The sequence below is a fragment of the Nuphar pumila genome, chromosome 2, assembly GCF_984573655.1.
Source record: "Nuphar pumila chromosome 2, dmNupPumi1.hap1.1, whole genome shotgun sequence".
Taxonomy (NCBI): Eukaryota; Viridiplantae; Streptophyta; class Magnoliopsida; order Nymphaeales; family Nymphaeaceae; genus Nuphar; species Nuphar pumila.
The window spans coordinates 137584583-137598027 of NC_143250.1; the positions used below are offsets into that span (position 1 = coordinate 137584583).

The window sequence follows — 13445 nt, forward strand, 5'->3', positions numbered from 1 at the left end:
TCAAAGCACGAAGTATCCAGCGATGGCAACAAATCCTTTTTTTATTTATTGATTATTTGCATCGCTGTAATCAGCGATGACAAACAATCGCTGTATTTGTCTTCGCCAATACTTTGTGCGCTATTCTTTCGAGGCGAAGACACCCGTAGTATCTAAGGGAGGATTAGCTTATTATGTTATTTTTTTTATGATTATTCAAGATTTTGTTGGATATAATACCTTAAACATAAGCATGAAGTCTTTGCATCGTTTAAGACATATCATATGATGATTAAAAATCAATTTAATGATAATTTAAAAATCTTTAGAGTTGATTCCGGAGGAGAGTATCTTTCAAATGATTTTAAAAACTATCTTGAAAACCATAGAATAGTTCATCATAGATCTTGTCCAAAAACACCACAACAAAACAGTCTAGCTGAAAGAAAACACAGGTATATTATTGAAACAACTAGAACTTTACTCATTTCTCAAAACATTCCAAAAAGTTTTTGGGCCGAGGCGGCTCTTACATCCGTTTATCTTATAAATCACTTTTCTTCAAAAAATCTAAACAAAACTTCAGCTTTTAAAATTTTATACCAAAAGGAACCCGACTAAAATAGGTTAAGAATCTTTGGATGTAAATGTTTTGTCCTTACCGACAAAAATGACAAACTCTCACCAAAAGTCATTCCTAATGCATTTCTTGGATATTCTGAAACTCAAAAAAGATTTAGATGCTATGATGTTAAGAACGACAAACTATACGTTTCTAGGATTGTGACTTTCTTAGATAACGTTAGTGGTTTTGAGAAGGATGAATCCCATAAAGAGAATATGGATTACTCTTTCTTGTTTAAGTTACTATCTAGAAATGATGATATTTTTAGTGATGATGAACTCAATTAGTTTAGTAAAAAAGAAAATATAGATGAAGACAACCATCCTTCTTATCAACCTACTAATCCTCCCATAGAGGAAAGTTTATTTATTACCGAGACCCAAAGTCGGAAAGATGTAATAATAAAGAATTAAAAAGTAAAAGAATTTCACGTTACCGCAACTCATTATACAATTACAACAAATGTATAGCGTGATAAAAAATAAAATCTAGAATTTATTCCGAGTCACTGAACGAATCTGATGAAATTTCATAGACTTGTCTCTCACTTTTTATTGGTGGACCGTCTATCCTGGGTGGCCTCCACGTTGCGAAACCTTTCCTAAGAAGACTGGTCATCATGTCCACCACTGCATTCAATTGGGTCCCCATAGTGCTTACTTCTGTCCTTAATTTCTTATTCTCCCTCTCAATAAGTTCGAACTTTGCGGCAGAGACAGTCTTCTCTTTTGGAGCAAGAGTTCGGTCTTCCTCGTGATTTGTTACTGATGGACTAGTCGTATTAACCTGATCGAGGCGACGTTTTGGTTGTAGAGGCTGGGCTAAAACATGAGAATGGACAGTTGGGAGGCATGGGTTGACAATTTTCTCAATCTTCCGATTTCGCCGCATTGGTTCCCAATAGCTTTCGAAATAGAAGAGATCAAATTGTCGTCCTTCATGATCATACGGTACGACACGGACACCACCTGAGTTCCAATTAAATAATTCGTCCCTGTACCGATCGCTCCAATTCACGTGCCTGCCCCCACCATTATTCATCTTCCTTCTCACCTCCAAAGGCTTATTTGGGATAGACTGCCCCAAGTCAGATTGTAGAAGAACTCGACTACCTTGCTGCATCTCGGCTTCAAAATTGCAGAATAGCCACAAATCGCGGCCAGACAATCTGGCAGCCTCCGCAACAACGTCTTCATCATCGTCCTCCCCATCTCCATAAGGTCTCCACAAAACCTGTACATTGGTAATTCTTTTTAATAACGAATGACAAATATATTAAAATTTATTTACGCATGATATGGCAACAATGATATGCACTACGGAAGACAATCCTGCAACGATGTATACTTAAGAATGTTGAACATTACAACGACTTATAATACTCAATGGTAAATGCTGACGCGATTGTAAACAATTTTAGAACGTTTACCTCGTTTAATTGCAGCCCATCTAAAATGGACTTAGCATTATAAACTGCGACGTTTATTCTGGCCCAGCGACCGATCTTTGGAAAACCACAAATCGGAGGGCCACACCGTGGACGCAATGGGATAATATGTTCCAACGCCCAGGCCTAACAAAAAAAATATTATTAGCAACGCCACAGACTGCAATGAGATTTGTCTACAAATACTAAGTATGTAATCAACAAATACCTGAACAAATGGCCAAAATCCGCCAACTGTTTTCGTACCATTACTCGCACGGTGGAGTTGACTGTACAGGTGTGCGAGCATAGCGGCACCCCAGGCATAGTTGTCGACTAAGTCTAAGTCTGCCAGGTACTGCAGCCACATGGAACTTATTCTCGAACCAGAACAATCAGAAAATAATGTAAGAGCAAAAAAATATAGAAGGAAGTCGCGCAACTCTTGGTCAGCTGTTTCAGATGCACAAGTAGCGGAGTGACCTTCCCATTTATTACGGAAAACTAAGACCTTCATTGATGTGGAATTGCTTCCACCAGAAATACATTGACTCCATTCGTCCATCGACATTCCTAGAAGGGCAGTGCAGTTTTCCCTTGCGTTATAGTTTGAATGCCATAATAGGACAGCACTGCCAGCGCACTTAAGGCCAGTGATCCTCGCCACATCTTCTAAAGTCATGGTGATCTCAAAAGAATCAAACTGGAATGTGTTAGTCTTATCATTCCACTTATTTACCAGGTGAGTCATGGTATTCCAGCAAGTTTCAAAATATTGCTGGTCCAAAAGGCCACCGAAGTGCATATTTCGTAGTCGGTCCTTCTGATATGCACTCAGTTGACCATACCAAGACAGAACTACAGGCCATTGACAGCGACCTCCGAGCTTTTCACCTGGTGCTCTACTTCTCCTGTGACCTCCCTGTAACACAAAATAACATATTATTCCTACAAATTATAAATTACTTCCATTTGTACTTATAAATACTATTCTACTAACCGCTATAAATAATATCGATTGCAGACATACTATCGCAGTAATCGCTATAAATATCAATACCTAACACAGTAATCGCTATACCAAAATCGCTAAACATATTATTAAATCTTCGCAGACATGACAGATATATTTACCTTGGTCGCTATTTTCTGCTATTCTCGCTACAACCTGGGACTTTCTGGTGGGTCCACTGCCTCGAACTGGTTTTCAATCTCCATCTCTACCAGCTCCACCGTCACCTTCCTTTCTCTCGCCTTCCTTTTCTCATCCTCCTTCTGCTTCCTTTCTCTGTCCCTATTCTCCTCCTCCTCCTTCTGCTTCCTTTCTTTCTCCTTTTCCGCCTGCTCCTTCTGATTCCTTTCTCTCTCATTTTCCGCCTGCTCCTTCTGATTCCTTTCTTTCTCGCGTTTCTCCTCCTCCTTCTCCTTCCTTTCTCTCTCCCTTTTGTCCTCCTCCTCCTTCTGCTTCCTTTCTCTCTCCCTTTTCTCCTCCTCCTCCTTCTCCTTCCTTTCTCTCTCCCTTTTCTCCTCCTCCTCCTTCTGCTTCCTTTCTCTCTTCCTTTTCTCCTCCTCCTCCTTCTCCTTCCTTTCTCTCTCCCTTTTCTCCTCCTCCTCCTTCTGCTTCCTTTCTCTCTGCCTTCTCCTTCCTTTCTCTCTCCCTTTTCTCCTCCTGCATCATTTCTCTCTCCTTTTTCGCATCCTCCTCCTTCTCCTTCCTTTCTCTCTCCTTTATCTCCTCTTCCTTTCTGCTTCCTTTGTCTCTCCCTTTTCGCCTCTTCCTCCTGCTTCTTCCTTTCCCTTTCCTTTTCTTCCTCCTCTTTCTCCTTCAGCCGCCTTTCTTTCTCCTCGATTTCTTGTTTCCTTCTTTGCAGCAGTTCTTCCACCTGCTTCTTCCTTTCCCTTTCCTTTTCTTCCTCCTTCTCCTTCCGCCGCCTTTCTTTCTCTTGCAGTTGTTGTTTCCTTCTTTCCTGCAATTCTTCCTCCTGCTTCTTCCTTTCTCTTTCCTTCTCTACCTCCTCCTCCTTCTCCTTCCGTTGTCTTTCCTTCTTTTCCTCATTCTCCTTCTGCTGCCTTTGCATTTCCTTAGCTTCCTCGAACTCCAACTCCCTCATTCGCCTTTCCTTTTCTTCCTCAAATTGAGGAATATTCTGTTCCTTCTCTTCCTCCTCCTTATTCATTTGCCTTCGCCTCTCCTCCGCCTCCTTGTGTCGCATTGCTCTACTCTCCAAGTTTCTCCTACGAGCCTCCGCCATCATATTGCTAAACTTCCTTTCCCACTCCTCCGCCTTCTTCTTCCTCTTTTCCATCTGCTGTGCGTTAATCCTCCACCTTCTATTTATATTCTCTTCAATATTTCTGGCCTTTGCCTTCTCTTCGTCATCCTTGTTCTGCATCTTTCGTTCTTCAGAGTTCTTCCTTTGGTCCGCAGCCTCGATATCTGATGGATAATCCTCCGCAAAATACGATTCCAAGGCTTTTTCCCTGTCTTCATCGTTCTCAATCTTAAGTATATTTTGGTATCTTTCAAAAACTTTAGATAGATGGGACTGGCGGATCACTTCTCTAATAGACAACCCATAGAACGATGGGGTATCTCTAATCTGATGAGACGCAGACATTGCTAACCTGCACAAGACAATACACAATCATCATCATTAGAAATCGTCGAAATATTTGGGTTCATAATACAAATCCTTGTATAAGAACCAATCTTCAGATTGAAGAAAGAAAACTTACACGAAACTCACCGAAACGATGGGAATTTGGATATTCCAACTGTAAAGTAAGCAACAGTAACAACTAATATGCAACAAAAGGTGGCAACGATGTTGCGACTGCGCGTAAGACGGAAACAGATGCTCTGGTAAAAAGGAAAGGATGCTCCGGCAACTCGAGATGAAAGCAAAGAATCTCTGGTAGAGTGCTTAGAGCGAGAAAAGATTTTTTTGAACTATTTGTATCATACAACATAACGCTTGCTACATACGCAAACTCTGCGGAATGTTTTCCCGCGATATCGATGGAGAGCAGTTTTGTCATTTTCACGAACCGACGATTCAGTTTTCTAGAAGGAGGGCATTTATTTCTGTAAATTTTCAGCGATATCTATTGTCATTTCATTCCCCATTTTAACTTCAACGATACATTACAACCACCTGCGGAACGTTTTCCCGCGATATCGATGGAGGGCAGTTTTGTCATTTCCACGAACCGACGATTCAGTTTTCTAGAAGGAGGGCATTTATGTCCGTCCGAGGAAGAGGAACCGACGATTCAGTTTTCTAGAAGGAGGGCATTTATTTCTGTAAATTTTCAGCGATATCTATTGTCATTTCATTCCCCATTTTAACTTCAACGATACATTACAACCACCTGCGGAACGTTTTCCCGCGATATCGATGGAGGGCAGTTTTGTCATTTTCACGAACCGACGATTCAGTTTTCTAGAAGGAGGGCATTTATGTCCGTCCGAGGAAGAGGAAGCGAATGGCGGTAAAGCTTACTTGAGTCTTTGCTGCGGCACCAAATTACGATGCAATATGATGGCGACCCACATGGGGATACATGCCGGTCTGCATCTTATACGTGGCGCGGTTTGGAACCCCCGAACATGAGATCTCAGTACCGGCTCTGTAAATAATTCCGCAAATCGCTATAGCGATTTGTAGTGTCTTCCGCAAATCGCTATAACGATTTGTAGTGTTATTCAGTAAGCAAATCGCTACCCGAATTAGGACCAACTTGTCAGGGCCATATCTCCCTAACCGGAGGTCATATTCCAAATCCGTAAAAAGTGGTGTCTTCGTTATTGAGTCTAGTTTATTTCTGTAAATTTTCAGCGATTTCTATTGTCAGTTCATTCCCCATTTTAACTTCAACGATACATTACAACCACAATCATCAAAAGAAAGATTGCCCAAGCCTTGCCGGATTCTGCACTGTTGCTTTTGAAATTGTTGGGGTCCTCTCGAGCGAGCTCTCCAAGCAATGGGAGTCCCATCATCGCCAAATCTTCCAAGGTGATCGTCATCTCTCCCCACGGAAACACAAAGGTGTTGGTCTCCCAGCACCATGCTTCAAACAGAGCCCTTATCACGTTGGCCTGGCACTTTATGTTCCCTAAGGATGCCTTCAAAGCCCCGTAGATCCCAACCTTGTTCCAACCTCCTCCGAACTTGGGTTCCAGTCGTCGGAACCAGTCGGACAGCCCGGGCAGCAGCCTCATTGAACCTTCTAACCTGCAATTTCCGGACTAATCTACCCTGCCGGACTTGATTTCGGCTTCGAGGGGTGGCATTTCCATCGACGTCTCAAACGCCGCAACCTCCTCTTCTTCTTCCACCTCTCCAACGATTGGCTGCAACAGTTGGGCTTCACCCTTCCAAACAGCTATGCTCAGAGCAACATGTCAACGTCCCACTGATAGGCAAAACAACATTTCAAAGGTTATTTATCATAATGCCAGCTTTAGTTGAATCTGTTTTGATTGCAATGTTTGAAGCATCTCTTTCTTGCTTTGATTGTTTGTGTTTGTTGCTTGCTGCTTAAGTGCTTCTCAGTAAGCAGAATCTGGCCCTCATGCTCATCTCGATTGGATTACTGAGATTCCACCAATAAGATCCGTAATCCTTTTTGCTGCTAACTCTTTACATTTGCAGGTTGTTTCTTCAAATGATTATAATAATGACAAATATGTGAAGGAGTTCAGTATCAGTGTTTCTAATGCGCTTGCTACTTGTCCTGCTCGGGTTTTGCCAACTCCTCGTGTGAGTTGATCAGAATAATGAACAAAACAATAAATTACATATGATCAACTCACACGAGGAGTTGGCAAAACCCGAGCAGGACAAGTAGCAAGCACATTAGAAACACTGATACTGAACTCCTTCACATATTTGTCATTATTATAATCATTTGAAGAAACAACCTGCAAATGTAAAGAGTTAGCAGCAAGAAGGACTACGGATCTTACTGGTGGAATCTCAACCCTCTAACTCTCTCTCTCTTTATTCTATTTCTGCTTTTGTGCACATCCATCAGAAGATCCTACATTGCTCCATCAAGCACCGACTGACCTGCACATTGACTGTTGTGGGTCCTTACTGATGAGCTGCCTCTAAATTTATTCGACTCTGGGTCCTTACTGCACTTGAAGTTGAGTCGTTGTATTTTTTGTTATTCGGTGGGTGGTGAGGCCCTCCTCTACTCTCTCAAGACTCTTAGCTTGGGCAATCTTTCTTTTGATGATTGTGGTTGTAATCATCAAAAGAAAGATTGCCCAAGCTAAGAGTCTTGAGAGAGTAGAGGAGGGCCTCACCACCCACCGAATAACAAAAAATACAACGACTCAACTTCAAGTGCAGTAAGGACCCAGAGTCGAATAAATTTAGAGGCAGCTCATCAGTAAGGACCCACAACAGTCAATGTGCAGGTCAGTCGGTGCTTGATGGAGCAATGTAGGATCTTCTGATGGATGTGCACAGAAGCAGAAATAGAAGGGAGAGAGAGAGAGTTAGAGGGTTGATGAGCCCCCGGACCCCCCTCCTGTAAGGGCAAAAGGCCATGAACACGCTGGGAGGAGCCCTCAGACCCCCTTCTGTAAGGGTAAAAGCTCTGAATCAGACTCCATAATTCTTCAAGTTGAATGATGCTACCCACACTGGGAGGAGCTCTCAGACCTCCCTTTTTGTAAGGGTAAAAACTCTAAATCAGACTCCACAACTCTTCAAGTTGAATGATGCTACCGACGCTGAGAGGAGCCCCCAGACCCTCCTCCTGTAAGGGTAAAAACTCTGAATCAGGCTCCACAACAGTAAATGTGAAGGTCAGTCGGTGCTTGATGGAGCAATGTATGATCTTCTAATGGACAAAAGCAGAAATAGAAGGGAGAGAGAGAGAGAGTGAGAGTTGAATGATGCTACCCACGCTGGGATGAGCCCACAGACCCTCCTCCTGTAAGGGTAAAAACTCTGAATCAGGGTCCACAACAGTAAATGTGCAGGTCAGTCGGTGCTTGATGGAGCAATGTATGATCTTCTAATGGACAAAAGCAGAAATAGAAGGGAGAGAGAGAGTGAGAGGGTTGATGTTCATGGCCTCCTCCAGGGGAGATTTCTTTCTCGGATAATCCTGCAGTGCAGAGACTGGGTCTTAAATAATCATCTTCGGGGCACTTAAGTCTTTACAACCACTCCTTTTCAAGAACCGTCATTTTTTTTTGCACTAATGGAGGAGAGGGTACTTAAGTCTTTGCAATCGCATCAAACTCCAACGCTAATTAATGGTGACAAACATGGGGATACGAGACACACATGCTTACATACGTAGTGCTCTTTGGGACCCCCAATCATGAGTTAAAAAATAAAAAGGCAAACCCATCAACGGCACTTCGATTGAAATCTGAAAAGACTACGCAGTTTGCTACTTTTTTATTTATTTATACAGAAAAACCGCCACTCAGGAACAAAGACCTAGAGGCTTAGCCGCGTTGGCTATGCCTACTGTATTTATAATCACTGTCTTGATAGCGTAAAACTTAGTATGCTTACCTCTTGTCTCTAGGGAGTCGCCAAGCTTCAGCTTGATGAGTTCCACAACTTCACAAACATATAACTAACTATTTCTTTCAGTTGTAAAATAAAACTAGCTTACTTTTGATTCTTTCTAAAAGTATTTCAATTGTTAGTTGAATCCAACTACAAAACGAAGAATGGGTTTATTAAAAGCCAAACCACAAGAAAGGTCATTTTTTCAGTCTTGTTTTTTATATCAAGCCTTCAAAACAAAACACTGACGTCGTTGAGAGTTTTCGTTATATAGAGCAGGGTTTTATGTTAGTTTTTTTTTATCGCCAAGCGAGTAGTGCACAAATACATTCTAACATTGTATTTAACATATTATTAAATATAATAAAATAGTGCAATATGTGTCATTGTCCCATTAGCGTGTTTGATCATGTCTGATCGTGTCGTTAGGAGACACGCACTTAAAATGGCGTGCCCCTGTGACTCAGTGTATCTGCATACTGCATATAAGTAAAATAAGGAGGTCAAAGAATAAATAGGATGAACTATCCAAAAATAGCTAACATCATATGAATCAGACTAGAGCTCAATTTCCCTACACCTTTAAATGGGTTGGAACTAAGATGAATTCAAGTCAGTGTATTATTCTTATCTGTATTTCCAGTCATTGTTTTGTTCATCTAAAGATTGAACACCGCAGATGCTTGTGGAGCGCACTACAACCAGTACGCCTGTAGAAACCAACCAAAAAAAAATAAATAGAAAATCAAAGATGAAGGCACACATGGAAGTGGAAAAGATGCAGAAAAAGTAATAAAAATAGAAAATCCATAAAGATTTTCCTACTATTCCAAACGAGAGACTTTTTTGCTGAGAGAGTTTTCTAAAACCTACACTTTTTAATAGGAAACATTCCTCCGAAAGAACCCGGAGAATGTTTTCAGGAAAATTTTGTGGGTCCTCTCTTCATCTCACCAACATCATCACCAGCCACTACTATTAGGGATGGCAATAAACCCTTTTGTTTTCTGCTACCATCCATCTTCACCACCACCACCACCACCCAAAAAACAGCCCTCTCCATGATTTTTCAACATCCATTACTACCACCACTACTAGCTCCGCCATCACTCCACAATGATTTTTTTATCACCACCCACCATTACCCACCTTCCATAAAACGGCACCAAAAAAGCTTTACCACCACCACCCACCACCTCAAAAACCATGCCGGAGAAGCTCCACCATCACCCCTCCTCTCTCATTTTTTAAGATTTTTTATTTTAGTTTTCTCATGCTACCCAATAAAGTAAAAAAAAATCATTTTAAAAATTTTATCATATCAAAACTTCCCATAAGCAATCATTGTTTTTTTTGTTTTAAAGATTGGACCGAGCTCCCTCTTCTCTCGGGCGTTGTCTCGCAGTTTACGTCACAAAGATATGTGGATAAGAGGATGCGCAATGCGGGTTCCACTTGTTAATTTAAACATTTTGTGCAAATAGTACTCACGAGTGCATGAAATTTTTTGTAAATGTTCAATCAATAAAAAATTAAATTTTGATATTTTATTGTAATAAATATAATTTTATTGAAACAGTACTAAAAACGATAAAATAATATTAAAATATTAACCATGTGTCCACTCGTGTCACAAAATGACGTCGGTACAGCTCTCCCGCTAGGGTTTGGGAACGAGAGGGTTATTACCCTATTTTCATATCATGGAAATTCAAGCCTACCTCATTAGATTTAATCCATATCCGGCTTCAGTCTCATAATTGAATCTAGGGACGTAAAAAGGTCGGACTCCGGTCGGGCTTTAGGCATTACCATGTCCAACTGAATCAGGTACGGCCTAATCAGTTTCGGATGAAATTAGATAAAAACAAACCACAAACTGACTAACTTAAAACCCAACATTTACACTTAATCGGGTTCCAGGTTCTGTCAGATTCGAGTTCAGGTTTGAATGCAAAACTCAAAACCAAACCGGCATCTGATTATTAATAGGTTCCTAAGTTTCCTACCAACACCGAGTAAACAGCTTCAGTTCGTTCGGGTACTGGACCCAAACCCATTCTGTTTACATCCCTGCATGCCCACCATCCAGCAATGCCACATATAATGTGAACACTTTCAAATTTTAGTTGAGCTCGATACCACTATTCACTTGCTAATTTTATTCCCATGTTATCAAGGTCGTCGTGATCATTTATACTTGGGTTTGCATAACGGTTAATACACTTTCAGTTTGTTGTGCGGCAGGAAACCAGGAGTTATCCTTGTCAAATATCCTTCTTTCACTTTCTGTGCACTGTACAGTCTAAAAAATAGCTCGTACATGTGAAGCCTACTTTTAACTAGGGTTAAAAAAAAGTATCTGAATGGCTCATCTCCAAGTCAGTATACAAAACTCTTGCAGTTTTAACTGCTTCAAGTAGGGATGGCAGTGGACCAGGGAAAACGGGGCTCAAGGCAGGATCTTTTCCATTTGGACGGAGGATGGGGGACATGAAATGGGGATGAAGGTTAAAATCAAAACCCGTGCAGGGATGAATTTCCCCGCCCTACCTCATTCCCGTCTTCAATCCCTGCCTTGCCCTGTCCTGCCTCATTCCCGATCCCTCTTTAGAGATGGCAGTGGACCGAGGGGAAAAAAGGCCCCGCCAGACCTCACCCGGTTTAGACCGAGGATGAAGGACATGAAACAGTGATGTAGGCAGGAATAGAGATTAAAATTAAGACCAGTGTGGGGATGGAGGGCAGGAATTTGAGAGGGGGCAGGGGTGGAGACCTTGTCCCCCGCCCCCACCCCGGTCCACTTGAACTAGCATAGTTAATTGTTGTATGCAGGAGTGCAGGACGAGTGAAGCTAACCAAAGCTTGGCTTTAGATTATTTGAGTTTACAAATGAGCCAAGCATGAGCAGAGGCCAAGCTCGTTTGTGTAAACGTGCTCAGCTCAAACACCGGCAATCGATCTCAATTAGGCTCTTAACCGTGCTTACATAGAAAACTGATTACAAAATAAGCCTAAAAAGACGCCCTACCGCAAATGCACGGGGCAAAAAATTCTTTCCAACCAACTTCGAGCTGCTCAAGCTCGTCTCAGCTTGAGCCAGTTAATCCTGGTTAGAAGTTGATTCAACAGGGAAACTTCAAATTCAAAAATGCTGGTTTCCACTTATCTCTTTTCCAAGACTTCAAGCTGCGTGAGCTGGCCGAGCTCGAGAATTCATTCTCTAAAACAAGCCGAGCTCAACCGGCCTCGGGTCAAGCTTGGCCCTAGTTGTATGACCGACAACCAACTCCATTGGAGAGCGGATCGTATAAAACGGTGGGTGACATTAGCGATGTCACCGACCAACCACTAACCCTTGCTCACCTGGGTTTCACTTGAACGGAGAGAGGCAGGGGTTACTGGCTAGGGTTGGTGAGTGACATTGCTAATGCCAGCCACCCACCCACCGTTTTATATGATCTACATTCGCTCTATTGTGTGCGTCAATCCAATTACCAAACTGTACTACCTACCAGCTAAAAGCGGCCAAACTTGGTTGAGCCAGTTAATATTGAGAATTCCAAATGTTCGTTTCCAACTTTGTGCGTGTGTGTGTGTGTGAGTGAGCTAGTCTATAATAGTTTGAGATGAACGTGCATCTGAGAAAAGGGTGAGATGCAATGTTTAAAGAACGTGTAGACTGAGTGTCCCATACAGATCTCAGCTTTGTTACCCAAAATCCAGGTCAGATGCTTCATTCTTCTTCTTCTGGGGGGTACTCGTCGTCAGAGGAACTCCCCAAGAAGGATCCCAGCGACTTCCTCAAAATACTGAAAGATTTATCATCCTGCTTCACCACAAACACATCACAAATTCACGTACTATTCAGTGATACACTAGTTATTTTATTTGTTACTACACCAGAAGTCTTGAAGTGGCATTATAATTGTACTCCTGGGTGTGGTATGAATCAAACAGCGGGAAGTACAATTCTAATGCCACTTTAATCGAGCTCAAACACCCAATTAAGCTCGGCTTGTTTAACTAGAACGAGCCTGAGCGCTTGTTCAAGCTCGGCTTATTTATTTACTCAGACCAGCCCAGGTGAGGCTTTATCTTGTTTACAACTTGAGGCAGCTATCTTTTTTCTTTTTCTTTTTTCGGGATTAAAGTGGTCGCTATCTATGGCTCAAAGCAATACCTGTTTTTTCTTTTTAAGGGAATTGTCAGCTGCTGAAATCTTTTCACCACAAGCCCTCTGAAGGTCAGCTAACATAACCTTTTCCTTTTTCCCTACCATAAACCAATCCAAAAAAAGTTCAAAACAAGCGCTACAGAACTGTGAATGAAACATACACTAAAGGAGTACCAAATTGCCTGCGAGATACTCACTCTGTTGCTCATATCGAACAAAAAGCTTCTCTTTCTCATCTTCATATTTGGAGAATATATCTGCAATTTGAATACTATGGTTGGAACCTAATTTGGAAAATGCACCATAACAGATTATGAGAGTGAATCTTCAGAAAAGTATGATTACTGTGAAAAGCCTGCAAATGTAGGGCTTTGTCCTGGCAGAACTTGTCATAAATTGCTTGAAATTTGGTAGCCTCATCCTTCAAAGCGATCTCACACTGGTGGTTCAGAAACCAAATCTTTCGTTTTGATAAGCTAACCCACGGAACAAAACTGAATAGTTCTAACCATATTTAGTGAACAGTTTCGAGTAGAGTTGGAGTCCAACTCTTATATTTCTTCCTGCTTGTGCAACAGTGCAAGCCATAGTGACAACGGAGTCTTTGGCTCTTGATCTATATTTCGACTAATGATTCTAACTTGAGGAAATGGAATAATAGGTGCTTAAAGCTCGAGGGGACCTCCTTTGAAC

The 13445-nt window shown here is 41.7% G+C and overlaps 1 long non-coding RNA gene across 3 annotated transcripts; it reads right to left on the minus strand.

The window, feature by feature from the left end:
• Nucleotides 1–12208: 12208 nt before the first annotated feature.
• On the minus strand, nt 12209–13359 carry LOC149847272 (uncharacterized). Of its 3 annotated transcripts, none has more exons than XR_016430598.1 (4): nt 13098–13359; nt 12950–13009; nt 12759–12850; nt 12209–12404 (listed from the first exon to the last, which is right to left on the minus strand). It is a non-coding gene; the product is annotated as an uncharacterized LOC149847272 (long non-coding RNA). The 3 variants fall into 3 exon arrangements; XR_016430597.1 differs by having other exon boundaries at nt 12209–12407; XR_016430596.1 differs by having other exon boundaries at nt 12209–12407; nt 12759–13009.
• Between the last annotated feature and the right edge of the window lie 86 nt (nt 13360–13445).